This window comes from Palaemon carinicauda, chromosome 16 (genome assembly GCF_036898095.1).
Source record: "Palaemon carinicauda isolate YSFRI2023 chromosome 16, ASM3689809v2, whole genome shotgun sequence".
NCBI lineage: Eukaryota > Metazoa > Arthropoda > Malacostraca > Decapoda > Palaemonidae > Palaemon > Palaemon carinicauda.
The window spans coordinates 25,275,987-25,293,131 of NC_090740.1; the positions used below are offsets into that span (position 1 = coordinate 25,275,987).

Below are 17,145 nucleotides of genomic sequence, written 5' to 3' on the forward strand. Positions count from 1 at the left end.
AGCTCATCATTCAACGGTGGGGTTCCTCGGTGGTTGACCGCTTTGCAACAACCTCAACGCCCAACTCCCAGTCTATTGCTCCCCTGTACCAGACCCGAAAGCTTCCTTAGAAGACTCTTTTCAGCACAAGTAGGACAATCTGGATGTGTACGCCTTTCCCCCTTTTTCACGCTGATAAGACAAGTGCTCAGCAGAGTAAAGACGGCTCGAAACCTACAGATGACTTTGGTAGCGCCCTGGTGGCTGGAGAGAGAGAGGGGTTCGCGGATCTAAAAGACATATCGAGTCAACCGCCGTGGCCTCTGTCCGTCAGGTCAGACCTTCTGCACCAGCCTCACTCTCTCAAGATCCACGACAGGCCTCTCTCCCTACGTCTTCACGACGGAAGACTAAGAGCGGCTCCTGAAGGAAGAAGGATATTCTTCCTCCACGGCTAAGAGAATGTCTCTATTCCTAAGAAGTCGCCAACCGCAGTCTTCCAGACAAAATGGACCTCCGTCGCGAAGTGGTGCGCTGAGAGGCACATTAGACCCTTTAAGGCCTCTGTCCCAGACATGGCAGATTTTCTGGTGTTTCTCAAGGACAATGCGGAGATGTCAATCCCAGCCATAAAAAGGGGTTCGGGCTGCCTTAGGCCAAGTCGTCCTCCTGAAGGGCATCGTCCTGGGGGCCTCGAGACACATAGCGATGCTTGTCAAAAGCTTCGAGCAGTCTTACCCCCCTCAGGCGGGAAAGGTGCCCCAATGGGACTTAAGCAAGGTCCGGAAGATGATGTGTCGCTCCCACTTTGAACACTTGAAAGATATCGTGAACAAAGATCTCACCCTCAAGGCCGTCTTCTTGCTGGTCTTGGCGTCCGATAAGAGAGTGGGAGAGATACATAGTTTGTCATTCAACTTCTCTCACTCCGACCAGGTATCAGGAACCTCTTCGTTTCCACAGGTGTTAATAGGAAGCAAGTTTCCGAGAACACCATTTTCCTGCTGGCGGAGACAAGTCATCGCTAGAACCTATGAAGAGGATAAAATGGCAGTGCCAGGCACTCCCCGGACCCATGACATCAGGGGTCTGAGCACCCCCTTGCCCTTTGAGAGAAACATGGCGGTGAGGCAGATCCTACAGACAGGCACTTGGTCGCACCAGTCAACCCTTACTGCCCACTACCTCAAGGGTTATTCAAGAAAATCCTTGGACGGGTTCTCCATGGGGACAGTCATGGCCGCCCTCCGGGCTGTGTAGCGGTAAGGCCAGAGGCTGTACCCAACGATGAACTCATTCTTCGCGACTACATCCGGAGGAAATCGTCAGAAGAATTTTTTAAGAGGTAAAATCTTAAGTAATAGCGTAAGGTTGCGCATAGGCCCCCGCATTCCATAGCCCTCTAGGCCCTACGTGCCGAGTTAAGTGTCAGAATAGCACTCCCGCCTCCTAAAGTATAAGTCTCCTAAAGAAAGCAATTCGAGGTAAGTTTCGTGTTGGAACAAATCAAAAATTTTAAGTAATTTTTATTTTTCCTAACATACTTACCGAGAATTACTTTCGGGTAATGGCCCTCCCTTCCGTCCCCGAGTGCCATCCTTCCATTGCCAAGTTGGGCTATACGACGAACTTAATGAGGAGAATGGCCCAGAGAAGCAGTGACCTGCCCTAATCCTGCCCTCGGGGCGCATTCTTTGGCGGCGGGGGTAGGCCTATAGGGAGAACGGGGTGGGGAATAACGGCGCCAAAAACCTTGGTCGAGAAGAGAGATCACCAAGCTCTCCTAAAGAAAGTAATTCTCGGTAAGTATGTTAGGAAAAATGAAAATTACTTAAAATTTTTGATTTTAAAAAGTTATCGTTAATATTTCTCTCTCTCTCTCTCTCTCTCTCTCTCTCTCTCTCTCTCTCTCTCTCTCTCTCTCTCTCTCTCTCTCTCTCTCTCTGTTTATTAACTAACTTTTTAAAATTATTTTAAGAATTCACTTATTCAGCTTGTTTTATTGCATGCTCGACAATAAACATCATCTCTCTCTCTCTCTCTCTCTCTCTCTCTCTCTCTCTCTCTCTCTCTCTCTCTCTCTCTCTCTCTCTCTCTGTTTATTAACAATAACTTTTAAAATTATTTTAAGGATTCACTTATTCAGCTTGTTTTATTGCATGCTCGACAATAAACATCATCTCTCTCTCTCTCTCTCTCTCTCTCTCTCTCTCTCTCTCTCTCTCTCTCTCTCTCTCTCTCTCTCTCTCTCTCTCTGTTCTTTTAATACAAAGATGTGTCATATGTAAGTGATGAAAATTAAAAATCAAAAAGAAAAAAAAAGTAAAAGGAATATAGAATATAAAAAAAAAAAAAAATAAGCTAAGTTAGGTTAAAGTTAACGTAGTGTAAGTTAGAGTAAGTTACGGTACGTTATCGCAGTCACCATTTCTACCTCCTCGCCGACCATCCGTCTCCTGCGTAGCAAATCCTACACCTGCGCTGGCCTGTCTCTAAGGTAAAGTGACAATAAAACCCCCTTTTTAATTTATTATTTCTTTATAATTATTCTTTGTTCCGTAACTGACATACAAACCACGCTATTTAATAGGGGTTATTACTTTCGGCGTAGCTGAAATGACGAGCCATTAGAACTTTAACGAGGGTTTACTACCCCACCGTTAGTTAGGGGGGGGGTAGGGGAGGGTAGCTTGCTACCCCCTCCCCCTCACACACCTGTACTTGAGCTCTCTTTGCTCTCGGCTCGGATGGTACTGTAGTTGGATGTGTCCGCTCTCACCCTCGCCACTCTGACAGCCATTAATGTCTTTTTGCTTTCTCTCCTTCAGGTTTGAGTGTGAAGTTGGTCTCTGCGAATATGCGCACCTGTCCTGGTTTACCCGACTGCCCTTGTGGAACATTCATGTCGGTGGTCGAGACGGATCCTCTCCCCTTTGCCCTTACTGTAGAGGCCATCGGTGTGATAGTGGCAATAAGTGTGGTGAGTGTAGGGAGTGGTCTACCTCCCAATGGGAGAGGTTTTCTTGGCGACGTGTGAAGAAGTCTAGGCGGGATATTTCTCCTTCGAAGTTTTCTTTGAAAGGAGAAAATCCCAAGGACTCTTCTTCCGTTGCCCAAACCTCCCCCGAAGCTCCCACTCGATCGGTCTCTTTCGAGAGACCGTCGAGTGGTAGCGTAGACCTTAGTTTTGTTTCCCGATCTCGGGGTTCGAGAGATGGCGTTGCCTCCCATAGCGAGGCAGCTCCTCCTCTTCCCCCGGGGGAGGATTTAAATTTAAATGTACAGTAACAAATTTGTTCCAGCTTTGGTCTTCCTTGGGGCTCGAGGGTTCGCCCTCCAAGGAAGCACTTATTGACATCATCCGATTGGGTGCCGCTGTCAAACAATCGCTGACTTTGGCAGAGGTTGATCCTCTGTCCATTGTTGACGTTGTAGTGTCAGAGGTATCCAGTGCGGTATCTCCTAATACCTCTGCCTCTTCTCATCCCGCAGTAGCTGAAGGTTTAGTTTCTCCCATTTCTGCTCAACCTACGAGGGAGAAACTAAGTCCAACAGTCTCTCCTACCGGTGATTCTCCCCCTCGGAGGAGTTCACTCACAGAGACTCCTCTTCGGAGGACTGCTGAAGGTCGGCTTGCTGATCCAACGGCCCCCCTGAGGGCATATATGTCGCAAGGCTCGCTTTCCTCTTCGCCGGAGAGGCCTTCCTTCACCTTATAAGACGGTGAGGAGGCACCTCTTCGGTTCATCATCGTCGTTGCAGTCCGCCGCAGAGGAGCCTCGTCATCGATCACCGACTGTTCCTGTTACGACCCTGGACCTCTCTGCGTATCGTTCGCGATCCCCTTCGGTGGAAGGTCGTCCTGACAAAGGACACGTTGACCTTCCACCCGATAGGCCTGCTGACCTGCCGTCGCCGCTCCTGGCAGCTGATGCGCTTTATGCATCAACTAAACCTGTCTTTCCAAGTCAGGCACCGGTCCCTTCAGGGCAACAACGTCTTACGCGCATACGTCCCTTACGCGCCATGCTAAGCATGCGCGCCAACGATGACCTAACCTCACTGAGATAGCGCACAGGCGCTCACCTGCTGAGGTTCCTGAGATAGCGCACAGGCGCTCACCGACTGCTGTTCCTGAGATAGCGCGCTACTGCGCACCAACGCGCCAGCGCTCTCCTACGCGTCAACACTCGCTAACGCTCTCCAACGCGCCAACGATCTCCTGCGCGGCCACAATTTTCGGATTTGGGTGTTGTAGGGAAGTCTAAGACTTCTTCTACTCGTCAGCGCTCGCCGACGTTCGCCAGCGCGTACTCGCGCGCATTCACCTACACGCGCCCACGCCCCATCCCCTACAGCAGCTACACATCGCCAGCCTAATGTGCGCCAACGAACGCAGGTTCCGACTGCGCGCCCGCGCGCAAGGGATATCTCTCCTGGGGCGCACGATCTCTTGCCCGCACGCCCATGGGTTCTTCATACTGATCCTGCGTGCGCGAACATTCACCCTCGTGCGCACGAGCGCACAATCAGCCTTCTGCGCACTCTCCTGTGTCTCCTGCGCATGCTTCTACGCGCCATCGCTCGCATGTGCATCAGCAGTCCCCGCGCGCGACCCCAGGTAATCCCCATTGCGCGATCGCCAATACCCTCCCGCGCGTGAGGCTGCAGGACAACACACGGCAAGGTTGCCATCGCCATATCTCCCCCCCCCTCCCCGCAAGCGCAGAACAGCGCGCTCGCCGGTGGGGGGGAAGGTTCCAGAAAGGTCCAGGGATATTTCTTCTTCCTTTTCTTTAAAGGCGAACCCCTTATGGAAACACTTCCCAGGGATCAGTTGATCCCTGTCCCTCCAGAGGGGGTGTCTGACAGCGCAGCTGTCAGCCAGCAGTCTTGGCTTGGGGCACTAGTCAGAGCGGTTGCACAGGCTTTCAAGCCTGTTCTCTCTGAATTGGGCCACAAATCCTTGGCTGCGTCTACCCCCCTGAAGAGAAAAAGAGGAGTTTCGGATGTGGTGACTTCTCCGAGGACTAAGCTGTCTCCTCGTAAGCCTTCGAGGCGGCAGCAGCACCCCCCCCCCACTCCCCCCCCCCCTTTCCCGGGACTTTTTTCTCCCACCCTGTCAGACGAGGACTTCCCGTCCTCAGGGAAGTCACGTGAGGTGAGACGTTCCCCCATCGCACCAATGGGGGAAACCCCGCCTCGCGCTGAAAAATCTTCTCGGGTAGGGGCGGAGAAGAGCCTACCTCCGTCGTTGTTGGAGTTTTGCATCCCTCCCAGAAGGGAGTCAAAGGACTCTAAAACAATTCCGAAATCCCCGACAAGACTTAGAACGAAGCCAGCCAGTCACTCGGAGAACGTCTGCGATTCTCCCCAAGAAGAGCCTTTGGGGACCGGAGACTTCGCTGCGAGTCCATCCGGAGGAGAGCTACAGGAGTCAGAACACGCATTTTGGCAAGTTCTGACCCTTATGACGACTCTCAATGGGTTTGCTGACCCAGAGATTCCCCCTGAGAGGGCAAAGACACGGTCTTGGACCGAGTATTTGGGACTCAAAAACCCTCTAAGGATAGTGCGGCTCTGCCTGGTCTCAGGGTGTTAAGAGTACCAGGGACAAGATCGCGGTCCAGCTCTCTGAGCTAGCCTCCTCCAGCCGATCCAGTGCCAGCAACAAGCTTCTCCCACCTCCTCGCATTCAGCAGAGGAGGTACATCGAGATCTTGGAGGAGCCTTGTCTAGCTCTTCCCCTTCACCATTCTTTGGAAGAGCTTACCAGGGGAGTCTGTCTTGAGAGAGACTCTAACCGGCAGGTCTCATTCTCGGAGACTGAGATCCTTAATCAGGAGAAGGTTGCGAAGTGTGCTATGCAGGCCACTTCGTGGCTGGACATCTGGTTAGGGACCTTGGGTATCCTGATACGTTCGGTGGATTTCTCCAAAGAACGTACCAAGAAAGCTATGGAGACCTTCCTACTCTCAGGCACTCGCACGATCGAGTTTCTGGCCCACCAAGTCTCGAACTTGTGGGTGAACACCATCCTGAAACGTCGGGATACGGTGGCTGAGAGGTTCCATCAGAAGGTCCCTAGCACCGAGATAAGCAGGCTCTGACATTCTTCCGTGGAGGGAACGAATCTGTTTGAGCCTAAAGACGTGGAGCATGCTGCTGAGAGGTGGAGGAAGTCCCACCAAGACTCCCTCCTACAAAGGGCTTTGACAGCCAAGCCCTATAAGCCTCCAGCACCCCAGCAGCCCCGTCCTACCAAGACCACGAAACCGACAACTCCTGGAGGGAGCAGCCGAGGCCGCAAACGCTAGGATTGGCAGTCCCCCTGCATGTCCAGGAGTGGGGGGATGCCTACAAAGTTGTGCAGACAGATCGAAGCAACTCGGGGCCGATTCCTGGACAATTTCCGTAATCAGTCAGGGATATCGCGTCCCGGTCACAACATCTCTACCTCCCCTGACGACGAATACAGTGTCATTGAGCTCCCTTGGCATGGGATCAGCAAGGGGGCAGGCTCTTCGGGCAGAAGTCCAGACCGTGTTGAAGAAGAGCGCTCTCCAAGAGGTCCTCGACGGGTCCCCAGGCTTCTTGAGTCGACTCTTTCTTGTAAAGAAGGTGTCTGGAGGCTGGAGACCAGTCATCGACCTCTCAGCTCTGAACAAGTTTGTCAAACAAACTCTGTTCAGCATGGAGAATGCAGACACGGTCAGACTCGCAGTGAGACCGCAAGACTTCATGTGTACACTGGATCTAAAGGACGCGTACTTCCAGATCCCAGTCCATCCGTCTTCAAGGAAGTACTTAAGATTCAGCCTAGACAACAAGGAGTACCAGTTCAAGGTGCTGTGTTTCGGTCTCTCCACAGCACCACAGGTTTTCACCAGAGTGTTCACCCTAATATCGTCGTGGGCACACAGGATTGGCATCCGTCTCCTCCATTATCTGGACGACTGGCCGATCCTAGCAGACTTGGAGTCATCCCTTCTTCAACACCGAGACAAACTTCTGGGACTTTGCCAGGATCTGGAGATCATGGTAAATCTTGAGAAGTTCTCTCTGCTTCCCACTTGAAGACTGGTATACCTAGGCATGATTATAGACACCAATCTCCACAAAGCTTTCCCATCAGACAGGATAGCAAGTCTGAGGAAGGTCGCAAGCCTTTTTCTCAGACGAGAAGAGCTTCCAGCTCAATCATGGTTACGTCTCCTCGGTCACCTCTCATCTTTGGCTCGTGTAGTTCCCAACGGTCGCCTCAGGATGAGATCCCTCCAGTGGCGACTCAAGTCCCGGTGGAATCAAGGTTATGATTCCCCGGACGTCATGATCCCTATGGGACCTGCGGAACGGACGGACCTCCAGTGGTGGGTGACAGACGAGAACCTACAAAGAAGAGTGGATCTTCTGGCCCCCCCTGGATTTGATGCTGTTTTCGGACGCCTCAAAGAAAGGGTGGGGGGCCCACGTTCTGCACCACAGGACCTCGGGCCTGTGGTCAGAATCAGAAAAGTGCCTCCATATAAATCTTCTAGAGATGAAGGCCGTTTTCTTGGTCCTTCAACAGTTCCAACAATACCTGGCGGGTCACTCTGTGGTGGTGATGAGCGACAACACCACAGTAGTGGCTTACATCAACAAGCAAGGAGGTACCTTTTCGAAGCAGCTATCCCATCTTGCTGTAGAGATACTGAGATGGACTGAAGTCCACTCGATTCCACTATCGGCACGTTTCATTCCAGGCAAGAGGAATATGCTCGCCGACAATCTGAGTAGAGCGTCTCAGATAGTGAGTACCGAGTGGTCTTTGGATCATCTAGTAGCCAACAAAGTCCTGACTTTGTGGGGTTCCCCGACTGTGGATCTGTTCGCGTCAGCAATGAATTTCAAGCTCCCGCTATACTGCTCCCCAGTCGCTGATCCCAAGGCACTCTGGCAAGATGCCTTCCAACAACGGTGGGACAACATCGACGTGTACGCCTTTCCCCCGTTCTGTCTGATGAGGAGGGTACTCAACAAGACCAGAATATCGGTCAATCTTTCAATGACCCTCATAGCTCCGCTGTGGCATCACGCGGAATGGTTTCTGGACCTTCTGCAACTCCTAACGGAACTTCCGAGAGAACTCCCTCCGCTACACGATCTACTCAGACAATCACATGCCAACATCTTCCACAAAACCGTAGCTTCGCTACGACTTTACTCTTTGAGACTATCCAACATCTTCTCGCTGGAAGAGGATTTTCGCAACAAGTTGCGATCAGGATGTCTAGACATCTGCGAAAATCATCCACATCAGTCTACCAGGCAAAGTGGAAAGTCTTCTGCGGTTGGTGTTGTGGAAGGGGTATCTCTCCACTCGATGCCACTATTCCAGCAATAGCGGAGTTTCTCGTGTATTTGCGGGAAGAAATGCGCCTTTCTGTCTCGGGGGTGAAAGGCTATCGCTCAGCCGTAAGTCTAGCCTTCAGGCTCAAAGGAATGGACATTTCTTCCTCGCTGGAACTATCCCTACTCATACGAAGTTATGAACTTACCTGCCCTCAGTCGGAAGTGAGACCTCCTCCATGGAACGTGGTTCGAGTTCTCAGGTCCCTTAAGAGACCTCCCTATGAACCATTACGCCAGGCTTCAGATCGCCACCTAACTTGGAAGGCGGTGTTCCTACTAGCTTTGGCTTCGGCCAAGCGAGTTAGTGAACTTCATGGTCTTTCGTATGACATTGCCCATTCAAGGGGATAGGGGGAGGTAACGTTCAAATTCGTCCCTGAGTTTATTGCTAAGACTCAGAATCCGGGGATGGCGGACCCTAGGTTCGACTCCTTCCAGATTTCGAGTCTCCGTTCTGTAACAGATAACCCAGACCATCTCGTACTGTGCCCAGTAAATAGCTTGAGGCTGTATCTCAAAAGAACGGCTGCAGTCCGTCCTCAGGTGCAAGCATTGTTCGTTAGCACTGGGAGGACTAAGAGGAGGGTCACTAAGAACACCATCTCGGCATGGATTTGTAGGGTGATCCATCTGTCCCTGAATCCAGACCCTCCTCCGTCACGTCGCCCTAGAGCACATGATATCAGGGGTGTAGCTACGTCCCTGGCCTTCAAGAAGAATTTCTCAGTGACGCAGGTTCTTCAGGCTGGGGTGTGGAAGCATCAGACGACCTTCCGAGCCCACTACCTGCAAGACGTAACCCACAGGAGGCTCGATACGTTCTCTATCGGCCCTGTGGTGGCTGCACAACAGTTGGTTTAAAACCTCAGGCTCCTTAGTGGACAAGTAGCAGAAGGTTGAGGACATTCTTACCCGGTCTTAGTCTGCATGAATGAAAAGGTTTGCCTGGCCTTTATTCTTTTCTTCATCTTCCCCTCTCTTGGGGAAAGCAGCATCCTGGGTTCTCTGCACAGCTGACCTCAAACCACTGCAGGTAAACCATGTTTCCTTTTGTTCCTAGTATTAAGCTAATACTGTCACGTCCCCATACCCTGACGAGGTGGTATTGGGAGAGTCTTAGCCGAAAGTTTCGATCTAAAGGACTACAGGTCAACTTCCTAGGACGAGTCACACTTTATTATACCTTCACACTTCCTAGGACGAGTCACACTTTATTATACCTTCACACACAGCTTGCGTAGGCCGCAGTCCTTGCGTAGCAAGGTTCTCGCGAGGTGCAGGGACTCCTTATTGTTGAGTACTGACACACTCGAATAGTGAGCCCCCAGGCAAAGCCAAAAGCCAGTACTGGCTGGGACGTTCCACCCTTCCTAATGGGTAAGTCACCCCTATTAAATAGCGTGGTTTGTATGTCAGTTACGGAACAAATGACAAATTCATAGATAATTTGTATTTGTTCCAACACGAATACTTACCTCGAACTACTTTCTTAGGAGTTACCCGTAATCTCCTCTTTACCGACCAGAGTTTTGTGTAGTATACCCTATACCCGTTTTCTATGGAGGGCTAACCCGGGAGTGAGAGAACGTGCCCCGAGGGTAGCCTTTGCGCTAGGTCGAGGTCCGCTTGGGTAGTGTGCGCCAGTAAGTTCTCTGGTCGCGACGTGATACCATACGTCGCTCTCGTCTCTCTCGACCCTTTGTGTCCGCCTCGTGTGTCCCGCGTGGTTACCGCGTGGTAGCTTTGTGCTTATCCCTTGTGTTCCTGTGTGTTCACTACCCTTCCTTGTGCTTCCCAAGTGTATCCCTTTGATTCCCTGCGTTCCTGTGTCTTGTGATTGTGTGCTATGGAGCAAATCCGCCGTTGTCCTGGGCCTAGAGCCGGAAAATCGTGTGGAGCGTTCCTCTCCAAACCCGAAGTGGACCCTCACTCCCTTTGCTCTTCCTGTAGGGGCAAGATGTGCTCGCCATTGGATACGTGCTTTGAGTGTGTTAGTTGGAGTGAGATTCAGTGGGTGCGATACAGCACGAAGAAGAAGAAGTCGTCGAAACGATCGCCCAGGAAATCTAGCGTCTCTTCGCCGCTACCGTCACCCAGTAGACGGTCCGACGGGGCTTCTGTCTCGCCTTCCCCTACCCAGAGTAGGGGACGAGGTAAGTCCGTTCCGGGGAAAAAGCCGAGGGTTCTTCCCCAGGAGTCTAGTGTGTGTGAAGTGGGGGTTGCGGGGCCTTCTCAGGCTAGTGGGGAGCCTGGTAGTGCTGTGTCGGGGGGTTCTGGAGACTCTGCCCTTGTGCTTGGGGGGAACGTTTCCTCCGACGACCCCTTATGGTGTAGTAATGTTGTTCCTGTTTTTTCGCCCCCTTCGTGGGCCTGTGTTTCAGGTTCTTCGGCAGGTGGCGACACCCAGGGTAAGTTAGACACCACGGTAAGTGATTCCTTCGGGTGGAAGCTCCCTAAAACGCCAGGTAGGTTCCCTATGCGGATGGAAGAGGGCCTGGATACCTGGTTCCCTAGTTTGGGCGTCAACCCTCTTTTCCAGCTCCTCTGACGTCGGTCCCAGAAACCTTCCTGCAACCCTCTACCTCGGGCACGCAGCGAGTCGCGCAGCCCTCCGCGCCCCCCGCTTCTGCCCGTCGTGCGGGTGGTACAGTGTCGTCAGGCTCTTCGGATGGTGGGGCGTCGTTCTCTTCAGGAGGAGACATCGGCGACGGAGCGAGCGGTCCAGGAGCAGGCGTTCCCGCTCAAGATCCCGTTCGAGGATCAGCAGGAGACGGTCCCGCTCTCCACGGAGGAAACACAGGAGGAGTAGGTCCCCCGATGTTGATTGGGTATTCGTTCCCCGTAAGTCTGAGTTACAGTGTTCCCCAGACCGGCAATCCAGGGATTTCTCACCACGGAGGCCATCCTCCAGACATAAATATGACCCTCGCAGGGAGAAATGCGAGAAGGCCTCTTCAGGCAGGCGTAAGGCCGCGAAGCTTCCGGTTCACCCCGCCCAGCGGGGGGAACCGTACTTCCTTACGGGCAGCCTGGCCAAATCAGCCCAGCTGGTTCGGCCCTCAGATTTTAAGGAACGGTTCCCTCCGTCGGGTCAGCCCACGGGATCCGCGTCCTCCTCCCCCAGAGAGAATGCTCGGACAGTAGTCCTCGCCGACACGGCTATGCCAGTTCTGACCCCCGTACCTGGTGCGGAGGTTTCTGCCGGGGAAGACCAGTACCTCCGCAGGGGAGTGCCTGTTGTGCCAGAACCAAGGCGCCCGATGGGAGTGCCCGGTGACCCGGCTCCTCGGGATCAGTTCGAGGGTTCTGCCGACGGTAGGGAAGGTTCCCCGACCGAGGACTCGGCCTATCGGAAAGTTATAGGCCTGATCCGAAGGCATCACAGAATTGAAGAGCCAGTTACTACCGATGAGGACTACTGGAGGTCCAGTCTTACCCGTTTGATGCAAGCACCTGTCCAACAGAAATCCTCCCTAGCCCTACCTGTGGCCCGAGATCTTGTCCTGGGACGGGCTCATGTCGATAGAGTTGTAGCAGGCAATGCCGAAGCTCCCAAAACGCAGAGCTCTTCGAAGTTGCTCCAAGGGCTCAAAACGCAGAGCAGGGTTTATGTGCCAGAGGGACAACGACTGGGAGCCTGCAAAGTGGAGCCTGCCCTCAACATTCTGGGACAGGGTGCCTCGGAGGACAGAGCCTCTTCAGCCCCGATTTGTTTTTCACAGTCAGAGGCTGCGATGATTGAGGAGATGTCTAAAGACCTAGTTCATGTCTCCTCTTGGTTGGACTGGTGGGCTTCCACACTGGTAGGTGTGCAAGCCACATATGACCTGACGGACCCAGAACAGCAAAGCCTCCTGAGGGAGCTTATCATCTCCGGGGGCAAGACCCTGAAGTTCCTCACATACCAGTCCCTCGCCCTGTCAGCGAATTGGGTTCTTCGCAAAAGGGACACCATTCTAGCGAAGCTTTCCCGGAAGGTCCCAGACAGAGAGGCGAGGGCCATGAGGAGCCTTCCTGTGTGGGGTGACTCCTTGTTCCCCTTGAAGGAGCTAGAGGAGATCATGGAAAAGGTGGCTAAGAGAAAAGAAGTGAACGCTCCCAGACCTCCACCGGTAAGGAGGCCCCCCCTACTAGAGGTCAGCCTCAGACGGTTCCTCGACTTCACAGGCCCCGCCTAGCCTGACGAGGAGAGAAGCCCCTTCTCCCTCGTGGGCCTCAGCGCCTCAGCCCCCCCATAGAGGAGCCCCAGCAGCGTCGGCCTCGTTTAGGACAGGTTATTCTGCCTCCAGGAGAAGCCGTTCAGGCCGCTCCTCCAGGAGGAGGTAGAGTGGGAGGCCCCCTACTCCTGCCCAAGCCTTAGGTTGGGGGATGCCTCAGACTACATTGGCAAGTATGGAAGGCTCACGGAGCAGAGCCCTGGACAGTGTCCATACTGAAGGAGGGTTACAGGTTACCGTTCTTAGCAGAACCCCCCCTTTAATTCCGGCCAGCCTGTCAGAGTGGTTGGTACCCAAGGACCCGTTAAAGAGGGCTGCCCTTCAAGAAGAGGTGTCCACGATGTTGGAAAAGGGCGCCATGGAGGAGATCCTGCACCCAGGGCCAGGTTTCTACAGCCACCTGTTCCTGGTAGAAAAGGCGACGGGGGGTGGAGACCGGTGATAGATCTGTCGGCTCTCAACAAGTTTATACGAAAGACAGAGTTCAAAATGGACACTCCAAAGTCAGTCTTGCTGTCCTTGAGGGAGAAAGACTACATGATGACCATAGACCTCAAGGACGCTTACTTCCAAATCCCGGTCCACCCCTCAAGTCGGAAGTTTCTCCGGGTGAAATGGGGTACCCAGATCCTGCAATTCAAGACCCTTTGCTTCGGATTGTCGACAGCTCCCCAGGTATTCACGAGAGTCTTCACGACAGTCTCAGTGTGGGCTCACGAGCGAGGCATTCGCCTCATCCGATACCTGGACGACTGGTTGCTTCTTTCCGCCTCTGAGGACGTTTTGAAGGAGCTGGGTATAAAACTTCTCCAGTTTTGCAAGGGTCTGGGTATCATGATCAACCCAGAAAAATCGAACCTATCTCCCTCCACTAGAATGACCTATTTGGGGATGACACTGGATTCCTTACTAGTGAAAGCTTTCCCGTCGGAGGAGAGGATAAGCAATCTGATGAAGATCCTTCCTCCGTTCCTGTCGGGACAACCCAGGAGGGCGAAGGACTGGCAAAGGCTAATAGGTCATCTGGTGTCGTTGGAGAAACTGGTTCCCCAGGGGAGACTCAGACTCAGAGCCGTGCAATGGAACCTGAAGAACTTCTGGAACCAACTGGACTCGTCCCAGAAATTAATCCCAGTCCTACCAAACACAATACCCTCCCTGGAATGGTGGCATTGCCGGTCGAACTCGCTCAAGGGGATGCCCTTCGCGACCGACCCTCCCGAGTTACTTCTATTCACAGACGCCTCCAACCAGGGATGGGGAGCCCATCTCCTCAACGGGACGGCGAGAGGAACCTGGATGGACGGGGAGAAGGGCCTACATATCAATGTCCTAGAGTTGAAGGCAGTCCAGAAAGCTTGCCTGCACTTCGTCGATCTACTAAGGGGAAACACTGTGGCGTTGATGTGCGACAGCGCCACAGTGGTAGCGTACATAAAGAAGCAGGGAGGCTGGAAATCAAGGGAGTTGTGTGATCTCGCCCTAGAGATACTAGATTGGGCAGAAGCGAACCAGGTTGTGTTATTGGCAAGGATCATCCCCGGGAAAAAGAACGTTCTAGCCGACGGTCTCAGCAGGATGGGTCTGATAGTAGGAACAGAATGGTCCCTCCTCCCAGAAGTAGCCAAGCTCATTATTTAACGTTGGGGTTTCCCGGTGATGGACCTCTTTGCAACTTCCCGTGTATTGTTCTCCTGTCTCAGACCCAAGGGCAGCCTTGGAGGATGCCTTTCAGCACAAGTGGGACAACCTAGATGTGTACGCTTTTCCCCCCTTCACGTTGATCAGGCAAGTACTCAACAGAGTAAGGGCTGCCCGGAACTTAAGGATGACTTTGGTAGCGCCCTGGTGGCCGGAGAGAGAGTGGTTCGCAGACCTAAAAGACCTGGCGAGCCATCCTCCGTGGCCTCTCCCCGACAGGTCAGATCTTCTACAACAGCCGCACTTTCTCAGGTTCCACGACAACCCAGTCTCTACGCCTTCACGCCTGGAGACTATCGAGTGACTCCTGAAGAAGGAAGGATATTCAGCAGGAACAGCTAAGAGGATGTCGCTATACCTGAGAAGGTCGTCGGCAGCGGTCTACCAAGCGAAGTGGGCCTCTTTCACGAAGTGGTGCGCTTCGAAGCGCATAAAACCCCTCAAAGCCTCGGTCCCAGACATAGCAGACTTTCTAGTATATCTCAGGGACGAGATAGGGATGTCAATCCCAGCTATAAAAGGAGTACGAGCGGCCTTGGGTCAAGTCTTCCTTCTGAAGGGCATTGACCTGGGTTCCTCTAGACACATCTCTATGCTCGTCAGGAGTTTTGAACAGTCCTGCCCCCCGCAAGCGGTTAGGGTGCCTCAGTGGGACCTGGCTAGGGTCCTGAAGATGTTAAGTAGCCCCCCCTTCGAACCAATGAAGGATATTGTAGACAGGGATCTCACTGTCAAGACAGTCTTTTTGTTGGCCTTGGCCTCTGCGAAAAGGGTAGGTGAGATCCATGGGCTGTCTTATGACGTCTCTCATTCGAAGGGGTGGAAAGAGATCTCTTTCAAGTTCGTTCCTTCGTTTGTGGCGAAAACCCAGAACCTAGCAGTCTGGGATCCTAAATTCGAGGGGTTCTCTCTCCCAGCTATCCCTAGGACTGGGAATTCTGAGGATTTGAGGTTATGCCCTGTCCGTGCCATTAGGAAATACCTTGAGAGGACTGCACATCTCCGGCCAGGCATCAAGAGCCTTTTCGTCTCCACAGGTGTTACAAAGAAGCAGGTATCGAAGAATACCATTTCCTTCTGGTTGAGACAAGTTATTGCCAGGGCCTACAAAGAGGAAGGACTGGCCCTGCCAGGCACTCCCAAGCCCCATGACATCAGAGGTTTGAGCACTTCCTTAGCCTTTGAGAAGAACATGGCAGTGGGTCAGATCCTTCGTGCGGGCACCTGGTCGAACCAGTCAACCTTTACTGCCCATTACCTCAAGGACTACTCAAGAAGGTCCTTAGACGGGTTCTCCATTGGGACAGTCATCTTCGCGCAAGTGATTTAACGGTAAAGCCCCAGGCTCAATCGTGGATAGCAAAACCAGGAGACACAGGTTCGTTCCTTTTCACCCTAATCCCTGTTTCCTATCCCTGTCGGAGATAACCACACTTGTAACCATGGAAGAACACGTCTCTGCAACTGCTTTACTGGACTCAGCATCAGAAGAATTTTTCAAAGGGTGAGTACTTAGACACTAACGTGAGCTCTTTGTGTAGTTACCCTATCGTCCGTTTTTCCCAGTGTGTTTTTGTTTTAAAACCTAATTCATAGCTAGGCTACTTGGCGTCCGCTTGCTGGGTCTGAAGGTCAGAAAGTCACTCCCACCTCCTAAAGTGTAAGTCTCCTAAGAAAGTAGTTCGAGGTAAGTATTCGTGTTGGAACAAATCAAAAATTTTAAGTAATTTTTATTTTTCCTAACATACTTACCGAGAACTACTTTCGGGTAATGGCCCTCCCTAACTTCCCCGAGTGCCTCTCTGCCCTTGCAAGGACCTTTTGCAACATCCGAGGAACTTACTGGCGCACACGACCCAAGCGGACCTCGACCTAGCGCAAAGGCTACCCTCGGGGCACGTTCTCTCACTCCCGGGTTAGCCCTCCATAGAAAACGGGTATAGGGTATACTACACAAAACTCTGGTTGGTAGAGAGGAGATTACAGGTAACTCCTAAGAAAGTAGTTCTCGGTAAGTATGTTAGGAAAAATAAAAATTACTTGAAATTTTTGATTTTTCCTAACTATACAAACCTTAGCTATTTAATCAAACTTGCCCGCCAGCCCTATCCCCCTTGAAGTCCTACCTCCAAGCAAAGTTGGCTCAAGCACAGGTGTGTGTGTGGGGGGGTGGGGTGGTGGGGTAGTAAACCCTCGTTAAAATTCTAATGGCTCGTCATTTCAGCTATGCCAAAAGTAATAACCCCTATTAAATAGCCAAGGTTTGTATAGTTAGGAAAAATACAAATTATCTACGAATTTGTCATTTTTTTACATCTCTCTTATATAATGCAATTGTATTATTGTTATGTGTAATTATGTGTAGTAATTTATTAAGGAGTTATCATAGTTTTTTGGGCTGTAGAACAAATTATACAAATTACAATGTATTCTTATGGGAATATTTGCTCCAACATTCAATTATTTTAGCTTATGAAGCAGGTCCCAGAACGAATTAAGATCGTATGTAGAGGTTCCACTGTTTTTCATTCAAGTGTTATATGTACAGTACTGTACCTGATATCACATGGAAGCTTGTTTATGTAGGTATGTGACTGTTATAAAATGTTATTAGGTTGTATGTGCTTTATAATGTTTTCTTACGTGTATAGAGAGTGTAAAGTCACTTTATAGGGATAAAATCCGACATGTCGGGTCTCTTGGAACAAATGAATGGCATGGGATGGGGGTACTACTGTAAAGAATTTGATGCTCTATGAGAGAATCTTGAATTTGTGATACACTGCACCTACAGAACCCATTCTAAATAGAATACTAGAACCACTAGGTTAGAGTTTGAAATATGGAAGGTTAG

General features: G+C 51.7%; 1 protein-coding gene across 1 annotated transcript in view; it reads left to right on the forward strand.

Moving 5' to 3' along the window:
- Positions 1–17,145, forward strand: part of LOC137655698 (uncharacterized) — a 129,947-nt gene that overhangs the window by 28,203 nt on the left and 84,599 nt on the right. The window lies entirely within an intron of this gene.